Below are 7,500 nucleotides of genomic sequence, written 5' to 3' on the forward strand. Positions count from 1 at the left end.
ATTCAGATAAAACGATAAACCGAGGTCCCGTGTGCAGCACGCACTTTACGCTCTGAAAAAGAACCCATGGCAACGAGAGTGTTGTCCTATGGCAAAATTTTGAAGACGGTAACCACTTTAACTGGTACACAGGTATACATGCATACACTCAAGGACTGACTAAGCGTGTTGTATGCTGCTATCAGGCGTCTGTCTTGCTGATGTGGTGTAGAGTATATGGATTTGTCCGAACGCAGTGACGACTCCTTCAGAAACTGAAATTGACAGATGTACTGGCGAATTCCAGTTATTTGAAAAAAGTGAATGCATGACCGTGTATATAAAAATATGAATAATTTATAAATTCCAATTGATGAGGATTACGGCTAGTGTGCGCCTGTATAATCTGTGGTGATGGTGGTGGGAAGGGGGGGCGCTTGTACGACCACATGCGAACGTACGTGTGTGCGCGATCACTTATCTTTTTTTTAAGAATACTATCTCTACCCTTCATCCTTGTTGTGCCTAACTGTGAGACGGGCGCAATAGCCAAGTGGTTAAAGCGTTGGACTTTCAATCTGAGGGCCTCGGATTCGAATCACGGTGATGGCGCCTGGTGGGTAAAGGGTGGAGATTTTTACGATCTCCCAGGTCAACATATGTGCAGACCTGCTAGTGCCTGAACCCCCTTCGTGTGTAAACGCATGCAGAAGATCAAATACGCACGTTCAAGATCCTGTAATCCATGTCAGCGTTCGGTGGGTTATGGAAACAAAAATATACCCAGCATGCACACCCCCGAAAACGGAGCATGGCTGCCTACATGGCGGGGTAAAAACGGTCATGCACGTAAAAGCCCACTCGTGTACATGCGAGTGTACGTGGGAGTTGCAGCCCACGAACGCAGAAGAAGAAGAAGAAGAAGTGCCTAACTGTGGAGTCAGTGATTAAAGACACATCAATGCTGCTGATGTCATTTGTCAAACTTTTACAACACAAAGACCTTATAAACAGAGAAATCAGTGTCTTTCAATATCGGATATCTCTGTTCCAGTGGCACTTGTTCCCCTTTAAACAGGAGCACTGAGGGTTATAATTTAGTCTGAATAACCCCTCGACCACACGGTGGTGTGAGGAAGTGTTGGTTAGAGTCCAGGTGAAGGGTGCCATAGCCTTTTACGGCCATCTGGGCAGTGAGGTCATGTCCACTGTGCATGGAACTGGGCGTAAGAAGGCGGGTGCAGACCTTTTCTTTTGCCGTTTTAACCTTCCCCAGACCGGAGTCAGGTACCAACTGACACCTGTGAGGAGGGGTGAGAAAAGCGCAGTAAAATGCTGTTGCTTTTTTCTTTTTTCTTTCTTTTTTTTTTTTTTTTTTTCTTTCTTTTTTTCTGGGGGGCGGGGGGGGGGGGTCCCAAAGACACAACAGCATGCCGAAACGGTTCTGGAACCCCAGATCACCGGCGAACAAAACACAGGGTCAGATCCACTTTGCACTCGCGGCTTCCTTCAAAGGAGTTGTTGACAGACGACAATTTACGACACAAGGGCCCAGGGTCCTTAATGACTCCCTCCCTGCCTGCCTGCCTGCCTGCCTGCTTTACACCGCTCTGTTGACAGACCTGTCCGTGATAAGGACCAGGGGATAAATCAGGACCTTTAGTGCCCATCTGCCCAGTGCCCAGTTGCCCAGTGTTTGCCCTCCTCTGCGTTCATGGGTTTGACATTCCGCATGTTTCTTTGTTTCCAGCACGGCACTCTTTGATGTATGATTGGTAGCCACACTACGCTTTCCGGAGAGGACCTTCTTCTTCTTCTGCGTTCACTCGTATGCACACGAGTGGGCTTTTACCCCGCCATACTCCGTTTTCGGGTGTGTGCATGCTGGGTATGTTCTTGTTTCCATAACCCACCGAACCCTGACATGGATCACAGGATCTTTAACGTGCGTATTTGATCTTCTGCTTGCATATACACACGAAGGGGGTTCAGGCACTAGCAGGTCTGCACATATGTTGACCTGGGAGATCGTAAAAATCTCCACTGCACCCTTTACCCCACCAGGCGCCGTCACCGTGATTCGAACCCGGGACCCTCAGATTGACAGTCCAACGCTTTAACCACTCGGCTGTTGCGCCCGTCATCCTGAGAGGACCGAACTGGCTCTGTTTTTGTTTCGATGATCAATCGAATGTTCAGCGTGACTCTCTGAATCTTTAACCTATGAATCTGATCTAACTGAGTGAGTGCACATGCAATCAAACTAAAATAGGGAAAGTGCGAGTGACGTAAAAGAACCTACTTTTGTTCTGGAAAAATATGTGTTAGTTAAGCTTTGTTAGTACAAGGGCATGGCACTATGGTTCCAAAACATTTTAGTCTAAAACGACAAGCAGTTTAACATGTTTAGATAATACAAAACCAAATCAAAGAATAATAACAACAACAAATGTCTTTTACTGTCACGTTTAAACAAGAACATTGTCCATGGTCTGTGGTCTTCTGTGATGCAGCTGCAATCAGCTTTAGCCATCACACGTACAAAAGATTCATTGTCACTGTCCACACGAAGAGACCCTGTTTAAAACAATTCATGTTTTACACACGTGCAAGTATTTTTGTATGAAAGTTCACACACACACACACACACACACACACACACACACACACACACACACAGATCCCCCATCCCCCCCCAGTCTCCACACACCGAATGGCATCGTTAACAAACTGTAACGGATCTCCATCACTTACCATTCCATACCATCATTTACATTTTCACCGAAAGGGAATTAACTTGGCAAAGGCCGGCACTAACAAACTTCAGAGCCGAGCAAAGTCTCGACCACAATACAACGATGAAATCAGCTGCTGTTTTATAAGTACAGACGGCGAGAACTTTGCATGATTGCTGCTTTGTCTCGGCAGCGCGAAAAGCGTTTGTGTGTTGGGAATGGGAGCCGGGGGAATGGCCATGCATATCTACCGCATTAGCTAATCCATTTCTGTGCTGCCTGTGAATGTGAGGATATTCAGTTGGCTGGTCTCAAATTCATGTTGCTTATAGCCAACACCTCCAGAGGTGTGTGTGTGTGTGAGAGAGAGAGAGAGAGAGAGAGAGAGAGAGAGAGAGAGGAATGGGGAAAGAGTGTTAATGTTATAATGATGCTAAAATATATGGGAAGTAAGTGCACCTTTTCATGTCTGTGGATTCAAAACACACACACACACACACACACACACACACACACACACACACACACACTCACTCACTCACTCACTCACACACGTACACACACACGCATGCACATAAACACACACTGATACATACACAAACACACACACACACATTGTTTTTTAAGCAATTTATCTTATTTTTTTGTTTGTTTATTGTCATTGCTTTTGTTCTTGTAGTCGTTGTTGTTCTTGTTGTCCTTGTTGTTCTTGTTGTCCTTGTTGCTTTTTCACACAGAAATCAACATTCCTGTGTCTCGTGTCACTTCCAGCTTTCCTCAAAGCTTTATGTGGTTGAAGTTGTGTTACCATGCTTTTATCCTATCATGTTCATTCATTCATTCATTTTGCCCATCGCTCCTGGTGGAGCATAGGCCATCGACGACCCCTCGCCATCGCACTCTGTTCTGGGCTGTTCTGGCCATTCCAGTCCAGTTGGTCCCTTGCTGCTTCAGCTCTGCCTCGGTATCTCGCCTCCAGCTGTTGCGAGGCCGGCCTCTCTTCCTCTTTCCCTGCGGGTTCCAGGTCAGGGCTTGGCGTGTGATGCTGGACGCTGGCTTCCTGAGGGTGTGTCCGATCCAGCCCCACTTCCTCCGCAGTATCTGCTTGGCCACTGGTTCCTGTCCCGCCTATCATGTTCACTGTCCCTTATTAAGTGGCCTTGAATCTTGGATCAGAGCTTTTGTTGCAGTGAACAGCACAGCAGAACAGTTTCTCATGCTAAATGAAAGGTGTTGGGGAAGATAACGATTTGACAAATGACAGTTCTGATTTCCCAATGGATCCCCCCTATTAGGGATTCGGTTTTTCATAAACATGCAGAGAAGCTTGGTGTTGGTGGAGGTCATCGGGTTTTGTGAGGGCCCCGTCAGGGATTGGGGGCGTTTTAATTTTCCGCTTTGATTCGTTTGACACGATTAATTTCCTGCCAAGCTACAGTGAAACAAGTCCGGACCAATTTCCGCTTTGCCTTCTGTGCAGACCAGCTCTGACATTCAGAATGCAATGCAATGCAATGCGATGGGAAGTGAGTGAAAGAAAGAAAAATCAAACCGATTCAGCATGGCACATGGCATCGAAATATACATCCTGCAGCATACAGTCACACTGCAATGTAACGCAGCGAAGCCCGGCTTGGACACAACAAGACCCAGCACAACACGACGCGATTTGAACTGATACGATTCGACGCGACCTGATGTGAAACCCTCTTGTATAATTTACATCTGGAAAAGACCACGTTCAATGCAAATAGCTTCTCTTTTACGCTTTTTTTTTATTTCTCTTTTTTTTCCCCCGCACATGCTACTTTTTCCAAAGTATTATCATGAAAATGTTAGCCTTACGCGTAATACCTCAACCCACCATTTTCCCTCCCAAATACGATATCCTCTTAACATTAACTATCGTCTTTCAGTACTCATGATTTTAATCCTTTAACTAGTTATACCAATCCATTCATTAATATTTTTTTTGTCCTGATATGAACTTCTCTTACACTATTAAAGTTTCATTATTCATTGCTCTTAAAACCCTACCAGTGTTTACCCTTTATTATCAAATACTCTGTAAAACCTTTCAGTGTTCATCGTTCATTATTAAATACTCTGTAAAACCTTTCAGTGATCATCATTCATTATTAAATACTCTGTAAAACCTTTCAGTGTTCATCGTTCATTATTAAATACTCTGTAAAACCTTTCAGTGATCATCATTCATTATTAAATACTCTGTAAAACCTTTCAGTGATCATCATTCATTATTAAATACTCTGTAAAACCTTTCAGTGATCATCATTATTAAATACTCTGTAAAACCTTTCAGTGATCATCATTATTAAATACTCTGTAAAACCTTTCAGTGATCATCATTCATTATCAAATACTCTGTAAAACCTTTCAGTGTTCATCGTTCATTATTAAATACTCTGTAAAACCTTTCAGTGTTCATCATTCATTATTAAATACTCTGTAAAACCTTTCAGTGTTCATCATTCATTATTAAATACTCTGTAAAACCTTTCAGTGTTCATCATTCATTATTAAATACTCTGTAAAACCTTTCAGTGATCATCATTCATTATTAAATACTCTGTAAAACCTTTCAGTGATCATCATTCATTATTAAATACTCTGTAAAACCTTTCAGTGTTCATCATTCATTATTAAATACTCTGTAAAACCTTTCAGTGATCATCATTCATTATTAAATACTCTGTAAAACCTTTCAGTGATCATCATTCATTATTAAATACTCTGTAAAACCTTTCAGTGTTCATCATTCATTATTAAATACTCTGTAAAACCTTTCAGTGTTCATCATTCATTATTAAATACTCTGTAAAACCTTTCAGTGTTCATCGTTCATTATTAAATACCCTGTAAAACCTTCCAGAGTTCATAATTCATTATATTCATTATTAGATACCATGTAAAAACCTTCCAGTATTCATCCTTCATTACAAAATACCATGTAAAATATACCAGCTTACAACCGTCGTTATTAGATACTCTGTAAAACCTTTCAGTGTTCATCATTCATTATCAAATTCTCTGTAAAAAAAAAAAAAAAAAACTTTCAGTGTTCATCATTCAGCATTAAATACTCTGTAAAATCTACCAGTACTCATCTTTCATTATTTAATACCCCGTAAAAACCTTCCAGTGTTCATCCTCATTATTGAATACTCTGTAAAACCTACAAGTGTTCATAATTTATTATCAAATATTCTCTAAATCCCACTAACAAAGTGGAAGTTGAAAAAATGGCTGACGCACGTCTGCCAGTGCAATGTTCTTGTTGGTCCGGGTTCGAATCCTAGTCCTGCCATTTCTTCCAAGTTTGGCAGGAAATTCAAAAATAGTGTCTACTATTTAGATGAGACGATTAACCGAGGTCCCGTGTGCAGCAAGCACTTGATATACTGTTCAAAAAAAGATAATGATAAAAGAACCCATGACAGCATAAGTGTTGTCCTCTGGTAGCATTCTGTAGAATAAATCCACTCTGACAGGTACACAAACAACATGTATATTATGTATGCATTAACTCACTCAGTACGGCCAGTCCTCTCTTCTCCTCTGCACAGACCCCTCGGATGTCCAGTGGGTGTCTGAATGACCCAACCTTTAGCTTCCGTCGTCAGAATTGTGGTATTCTTTGTCAACATTCACCTCTTCAGTATAAGAGCCTTCCGCTTGCAATATTTTGATGATGGTAATTGGGGTGAAACGCTGTTAACGTCGTCTCTTTCGCCGTTCGTATGGAGAGAGTTAATTAACTCACTCAGTACGGCCAGTCCTCTCTTCTCCTCTACACAGACCCCTCGGATGTCCAGTGGGTGTCTGAATGACCCAACCTTTAGCTTCCGTCGTCAGAATTGTGGTATTCTTTGTCAACATTCATCTCTTCAGTATAAGAACCTTCCGCTTGTAATATTTTGATGATGGTAACTGGGGTGTTCGTATGGAGAGAGTTAAGTGAATGAATACACTGACAATTAGATGATTGATAAACAGAAGAAAGACATGACAAGAGAAAGAATGCATAAAGAGAATGTGAAAATGGAAAAGGAATGAAGAAAGAAAGAAAGCATAAAGAAAGACAGAAAGATAACGAATGGATGCAGTGTTGAACTGGCGAGACACACACAGACAGATGGGATATCTGGCAAATCCAGTTGGGCTTCTGAAACATCATCGTGCGATGACCAAAAATATAAAACCTGATTTTAGAATAATACTTTGGACACCCCCCTTTTTTTTTTTTACATGGTATATCTAGTGAAAGGTTTGGAACAACCCCTTTTGTAATGGACTGTGTTTTGAGTTACTGGTGGACTGGGAATCTCTGTTAAGGATGATGGGCGGTTCAGTTAGAGACATCGTATTTGGATGACGGTAGATGATGGGCGGTTCAGTTAGAGACATCGTATTTGGATGACGGTAGATGATGGGCGGTTCAGTTAGAGACATCGTATTTGGATGACGGTAGATGATGGGCCGTTCAGTTACAGTTATCGTATTTGGATGACGGTAGATGATGGGCGGTTCAGTTAGAGACATCGTATTTGGATGACGGTAGTACACAGGATAAATGATGATGGTTTGAGGGTACTATATTAGATGAAGAATGGTAGATTCAGATCTGGTTCCAGTTTCTCAAGGAGGCATTACTGCTTTCGGACATTCATATACGCTACACAACATCTGCTAGGCAGATGCCTGACCATCAGCATAAACCAATGCTCTAGTCAGGCCTTTAATATGAATGGTCGAGGGAGGGATG

The 7,500-nt window shown here is 42.1% G+C and overlaps 1 protein-coding gene across 1 annotated transcript in view; it reads left to right on the forward strand.

Moving 5' to 3' along the window:
- LOC143287774 (uncharacterized) overlaps window positions 1–7,500 on the forward strand; it is a 137,550-nt gene that overhangs the window by 101,287 nt on the left and 28,763 nt on the right. The gene's annotated exons all lie outside the window — the stretch shown is intronic.

The sequence above is a fragment of the Babylonia areolata genome, chromosome 11 (assembly GCF_041734735.1).
Source record: "Babylonia areolata isolate BAREFJ2019XMU chromosome 11, ASM4173473v1, whole genome shotgun sequence".
In the NCBI taxonomy this organism is placed as follows: domain Eukaryota; kingdom Metazoa; phylum Mollusca; class Gastropoda; order Neogastropoda; family Buccinidae; genus Babylonia; species Babylonia areolata.